This window comes from Anser anser (genome assembly GCF_964211835.1).
Source record: "Anser anser genome assembly, chromosome: 3".
Classification (NCBI taxonomy): domain Eukaryota; kingdom Metazoa; phylum Chordata; class Aves; order Anseriformes; family Anatidae; genus Anser; species Anser anser.
Window position 1 is genome coordinate 55,552,803 of NC_139722.1, and position 6,446 is coordinate 55,559,248.

At 40.4% G+C, this 6,446-nt stretch overlaps 1 long non-coding RNA gene across 4 annotated transcripts; it reads right to left on the bottom strand.

Annotated features, from left to right (window-relative positions):
• Positions 1 to 2,611: 2,611 nt before the first annotated feature.
• Positions 2,612 to 6,019, bottom strand: LOC310897238. 4 transcript variants are annotated; one of them, XR_014582146.1, is made up of 3 exons: positions 5,432 to 6,019; positions 4,890 to 5,074; positions 2,612 to 4,030 (listed from the first exon to the last, which is right to left on the bottom strand). It is a non-coding gene; the product is annotated as an uncharacterized lncRNA (long non-coding RNA). The 4 variants fall into 4 exon arrangements; XR_014582147.1 differs by having other exon boundaries at positions 5,608 to 6,018; XR_014582148.1 differs by having other exon boundaries at positions 5,686 to 6,016.
• Positions 6,020 to 6,446: the final 427 nt, after the last annotated feature.

Genomic DNA, 6,446 nt, shown 5'->3' on the forward strand with positions numbered 1-6,446 from the left:
GAGTCAGTGGGGTTACCTACATGCTAGTGAGTGGTATTTGATCACGTTGTGCTCAGATACCACAGATGTTGTGTCTTAGATGTACAAAACTTTCAACAAAACATTGTGTAAAATACTGTAGAGTAGCATGTTACTGTGGCAAATATAGCAGTCAGAAAACTGACTGATACAGTCCTAAATGGAAGAAAATGCTTAGCAGGGGCAGGAAATATTGACCAGGATGTCAGCATTTATTTCCATATTCTTTAAATAAAAGTGAAGCATAGGCAAATAACAGCGATGTGCAGACATGACCTCAGTTTAACAGCTATTCCCCAAGGATGACACCTCTTCCAGAGAGTGCTTAATTAGCATTGCAGAGCAAATTTAGCACTGAGAATACGCCTACTTCCTGGTATGGAGTTTGAACTGTCAGCTGAAAGGGAAAAGGATGGGTAGAGACCTCCATAACTTCATTTCTATGTTATTTTGTTGTTGTTAAAGGTTTTCTTTAACATAATATTTGTTAATGAACACTGCATAACTCACTGTTTCACTTTGTGGCATTTGTTTGCTCCATGTAGTGAATACAGTGAACACAAATGAACATCTGTCTGAAGCCTGTGCTAAAGTCCGCAGATCATTCAAATCTAGACAGTCTGAGTTTTACAGCTGATGCTAAATTTACCTGCTAAAGTGCTTGTAGCTTCAGTGAAGGAGTCAGGCAACGGATACCAATGAGATTTAGGAAGACCAGTGTCCATAGTGCAGTGTACTGAGCATGAATAAATACAGCTAAGTTTATTTATAGCCCTAATATCAGGTTGAGTTAGTAAAATTACCAGGGTTATTATTAATTTTTAGTTAGGGATTGCATACATTTCCTTTTGACTTTATTGTAAAATTAAGTAATCACTGAAGCTTGGAAATAACCGAAGTCAATGGCAATGTTTCAGTCTTTGAAGTAACCTGATGGCTCACGAGAAAAAGAGGATCATGGAAATGGGCAGACCAGCAGTTAGAGCAGGTATGTTTTCCTTTATACTTCAGAAGACAGTGCCTAAGATCTGGGGTGACAAATATAAATGAATCTGCTTTAAACTAGAGGCTGACCGATGCCCGTAAATGTGAAGTTGTAGGTCTCTTCCAAGCTTTTTTTTTTTCTGAGATGAGCAAGCCCTATGAGCACCGGTCTGCATCCCTTTACAGGTAGCTGTTCCATCCTAAAGATGTAAGAGCCAAGGCCCTATTCAAGAACTTGTGGAAGCAAGATCCAGAGTAAATAAAATTTTGGATTGAGGAAGAAATATGATAATGAGATTTAGAAAGGGAAAGGAAGGTCACTAAGGCTCAGAAAGCATCTGTGCTACCACAGAGTGCAACAAGCATGCTTTGAAATAGAAGGAAGGAAGAAAGAAGTGTGAAGGTTATTGAGACTGATAAGTTTATTTTGGCCCTGTGTAAATTCACTCAGGGTCAGAGCCTTTTGTTGACTCAATCACAATCATACAATAGCCGTGGGATGCTGTTGGGCAGGACTTTTCCTGAATTACCTAGGGTGCTCAGTCACAGCAAAATTCACAGGGAACTTGAGTCACCTTTGTCGTTACTGTGATCTGGCAACAGGATAACTGCTTTCATAGCAGTCCCACAGAAATAAATATACATACTTCAGTCACACAGTTTGTGAAATACATCTTTGTGAGATAAAACACTCCGCTGGTGTCTAAGATTCCCTCCAAGCAAAAAGAAAGCTTCCTATGCAAGATCACTCTAGCAAATTAAGTCCTACCTTGCCAGTGGTAATATCAAAAACCCAGTGTCAACAAAGCAACATGACACTAAATCTATTGCTTGATAATGTGCCAGCATTCCAGCAATGGACTAAGTAAAGTTCTTAAGAAGAAAGTTTATATTTCTGATCCTACAAACATACTGCATACGTACACAAAGACAGACAAGAAAGATACATTAAAATTCCAAGGCATGTGCCAGGTAATTGCATTGCCCCTTTGGGTTTCTTTTTGTTTGACTTTACGTGTGTGTATGTGCACGTGTGGAAACAATTTTTCAGTGAGAAAGCCAGTGTGTATGTGTATTCCAGATGGATGGGGAAAAAATTAAGTTGGTAGAGTTAATGAATTCTGGCAACATCTCATTGCTTTTCCCAAAGCCCTTTTTTCACACAAATTCTGTCCGTTGTCTATTTTTGAGAGTATGTATGGGAAAAAAAGGATTGGTTTATTATTTGATTTTATTACTGATTTTACTTGGGGAATAAGGAAATTAATTTATCCATAACTTACAGTTCATTTTCTGTTGTATTAATTTTAACTGTACGTTGAAGAAGAATTTACTCTCCTTTAGCAGTAGATTTGGCTTTTGTATGAATTCAATCTTCTTTTAAGAGTATTACCTTCAGATTTTTTGTATTTGAAAATATTTTTTTCTTCATAAGACATTGTGGGTGGGTCTTTGAGACTTATAGCAACTTTATTTTTGTTAAGTTCTACCTCTTATTGAATCTTTTCATATGTTGGAAAGAATTTTTAGAGTATACGTTTTATCTAGTGGTGTGCAAATTATAGTCTTTCTTTTAAACTGCAGTCCTGTTAATGATATGGTATGCGTGGTTGAGGCTGCTGCTATTTTGATTTCAAGAACAATGGAAAGGTTATGAAGAATCTACAATCCCAAATGTTTGGAGAGCCTTAATTAGACATAACCTTTAAACAAGAGCCACATGAATTCCAAACCTCATGCAATCTCAATGGTACATGGCAAAGCTAGATTTGTTCATTAAGGCCAAACTCCACCTTTTTTTTTTTTTCTTCTCTCCACATGATACATATCACAAACATGGAGACACCAGCACCCCACCACTTTCGGGGCTGGGGGCAGAGGCAGTGAAACTCCCTGCCCAGCCATGCGGAGTTGCAGAAGGCGGTGCTGCCTGCTGCACCAGCCTTCTTCCCTTGAAAAGTGGGTGCAAGGCTGGGGTAGGGTTTGGGTTACATGATCAAGAGCGTTTGAAAAAAGAGCGTGCTCAGCTTTATTTATTTGTTTGTTTGTTTGTTTGTTGATGACACAAAGGCAGCTCCCACATGAAAAGGGTTATTACTTGCAGTACCAGATAGCTCAATTCTTATATTTTATTTTTATTTTTTTTAATACTAGGGAGGATTTCACTCTTTAAATTCCAGTTCATCATTGCCAGTTCATTCTCTCCTGAGTGCTGTTAAGTAACCACTGAGGACAACAGGCATGCTTTGTAGGGCAGAGAGCAGAAGAAGAAATGGGAGGAACAAAATCTTAATCTGGGCTCCTCTTTGGAGGGAGCTGGAGACCAGATTTTTTTTTTTTTCTTCTCAAGGAGGCTGTGGTGCTGTCAGGATCCAGATGGTGCACATACCTTGGCTGTAACCGTGAGGAGATGACCAGGGCAGGCAAGCTGTGCAACTGCCAAGGCCATTCAGTACTGAACCATGCTACTGTCCCAGTTCAGCCAGTGCTCTGGAGGCTACGTAACATCCAGCCTCAAATCAAAATGTTTCCTCCACATAGGAAGCGCACTAACTGCCACAATACACTGTGAACCAATATATGGCAGGAACAAAGGCCAAACGTTTTGCTGATATTGTTTCCTTGTCAGTTAAGCCTGGAGTCCTCGGCAGTCTGACACATCCAAAAGGTGATGACCGATTGTTAACAATCCTGTGAGAGCCTTCTCCCGTCAGTTCTCAGAAAAACAAGGGCTGCAGTGACGGCAAGTCACAGGATGTTATTGGATCCTTGTATGGCTTCAGAGATGTGGGAAGCAGAGCGTGCGCTGTTTTCGGAGGATGCGCGATCGTAAACAGGAAGCTTTGCAGGGCACAGCTGAGTCCCTGGGCCCCGTGGAGGACAGGAGAAGTCTGCTGAAACAGGTAGCCACGGCCAGCATTGCTTTGTTATGGCACAGGCAGCCTGCTCGAATTTCCTAAACATCCGTAGTTTAACCTTGTCATTGCTGGTCTATCGGGCCAGCTCTCACGCTTGCATTTTTAAACCACTAGGGGAAAAAAAAAAAAAAAGAAAAAAGAAAAAAGAAAAAAAAGCTACACATTCTGAAACCCAGGGCATGCCAGAGGTACTCTAATAGCAAATGCAGGCTTTCTTCAGACTTTCCACTCAGGAAAACACCTAAGTTACCAGTGAGTTGTTAAACCAGTATTATGCAGAACTACTGCCAGTATTTCATTGAACTACTTTACTGTTAGTTAATTAGAGACCAAGTCATTTCAGCTTGCCCCTAACATAAAAAAGTTTGAGCAGCAGCAGGAAAACTGCACGGGGAAGAGGAAGGAACAGGGTCCCTACAAGGCTCCAGCATGCCTGTTTAGAAACCGCTGGCAGTCCACACGCACAAATGAAAGTCACTTGCCCAATGCATTTTGGCTGTGCAAAGAACAGCTAGTATACTCACCCTGGACAGATTCAATCTTCTCAGCTCTGCTCCTCCCTCTTCCCCAGAAATCGTGTTACAAAACCTATTCCTAAAATTATTCCAGTTCTGCTGGCATTAAGATGTATGGGCTTAATAGCTCGTCAGAGGATCATGGGAACAGATAAGTGCTCCAGCACGTCTGCCATTGTGTTTTGTGTTTTCAGCACTCACAGTTGCCAAATGACCACTGAACAAAACAGCATCTCTGACAACAATACTTATGCCACAGAAGAAATGAGTAGAGGAAAACATAAATTTAGGAGTTTGCATTTTGATCATTTTTACCACAAAGACAATGCACATGTACATTTCCCTATCAGAACTCAAGAAATGTAAATCTAGGTTGTATTATTTAAATTCAATGCAGTCACTGTGCATTTTAACCCTCTAAGGCAAACAAATTTTCCCCCAGCTGGTCACTTACTTGTTACCACTTCTGCAAGGCTGACTCAAGGAAGAGGATCCTGGTATGCAGATTAGAGCAAGGCAAGAAGTAATGGTTTGTCCCTCCTCTTGAAGCTCCAACACTGCTGCCTGTCATGGAGACTGCATGGCAGAAGTGGACACCCAGAGCCATTTTTGCTACCCCAACTTTTTACAATTGATGTCCTGCAGTAGGATCGTTGAAGGACAGCTCAGCAGTCTTATTTTAAGCCATGTGTCACAACTAAAAATGCCTTATTTGGAAGGGAAAATTAACATCCAAATTCAAAAGGTCTTTTTTTTTTTTTTTAAATGAATTAATTTATTATTATTATTATATGATTTACGTACTGCTCACCATAGATTTTGATTTCACAAACAGGAAAACAGAAAAAAGAAGTATCAAGACAACCTAGCAACTGAGAATAAAGATTAATAAAATCCAACTTGCTCTAATAGAAACTGAGAAACATTTTTTTCAGGGCAAGACGTATCTTGCAAAAGGAGAAGTTCGCAGACAGTCTTTTTAGCCAGCTTTATTACCAAAAAAATACCAGCTCACTGGTCAGACAAGGGTATTCTTCAGATTCTTGTAAAATTTAACTGCTCAAAGGTTAACAACAAAGACAGACAGGGGCATGTCCTGGAACACCTGTAAGCCCCTCCATTGAAGGTTGACTTAGGATCATTGTTACAGTCTTAAGCAAAGATCCAGTCACCTTCACGCTAACTACTTTGGTATCTTCTCCACATCAGCACGTAGCTGGTTTAGGCCCAACCAGTATCTCATTACCTACAGGCAGAAGAAGAAAGTAGCTTTTTGTCTATTGAAGAGGCCTATAAATCTTTTATCTCTTGATAGCTTCAAACACCTGGCTTTGCTTACTACCTCTACAACTAACCCAGCACTGCCTCTTGCACATTCTCTCCTACGCTATAAAACTTTCCTACTTTATCTCTCACTCCTCTCTCATAACTACTCCTTAATGGGTACCAGGTGGCTCCACCAACAGTTGCGGCTGACTCTTCCTATCACAAACGTTTAACTCTTTCCTTGCTTTGCTTGACATTAATGTGCTCTGGGTTTGAATATGTCGTCCCATGAGAACAAAAACGGTGGAGGAATTTGGAAAAGTCTTATGACCACACAAATGAGAAGTTACCATCTTCTTTCTTTTTACTTTAGTACAGAAAAGCTTCTGTGTGGACAATGCAACACGGTGGACAGAGGAGCGGCTTTAATAGCAGGAGACCCACTCCCTGTTTCCTGTTCTGCCACTGGCCTCTATGCAACCTGCAATAAGAAAATGGGTATTCAAATACATTCTGCTAGCCAGGGGGATTGCAGGAAAAGTGGAGCAATAAGGGCTGAAGAACTTTTTGTGGATATACTTTTTATTACTTGTAGCATCAAACCAAGAGCTGGTTAATACTAAGATCTGTGCTAGGTAAATTGCTCCTGCTTTTAAAAAATTATGATATGAAGAGGCAAAAAAAAAGCCTGAAGGAAAACATAGACCTGACGGTGTTGGGGCTAGTTTCTCCCTGATACAAATCA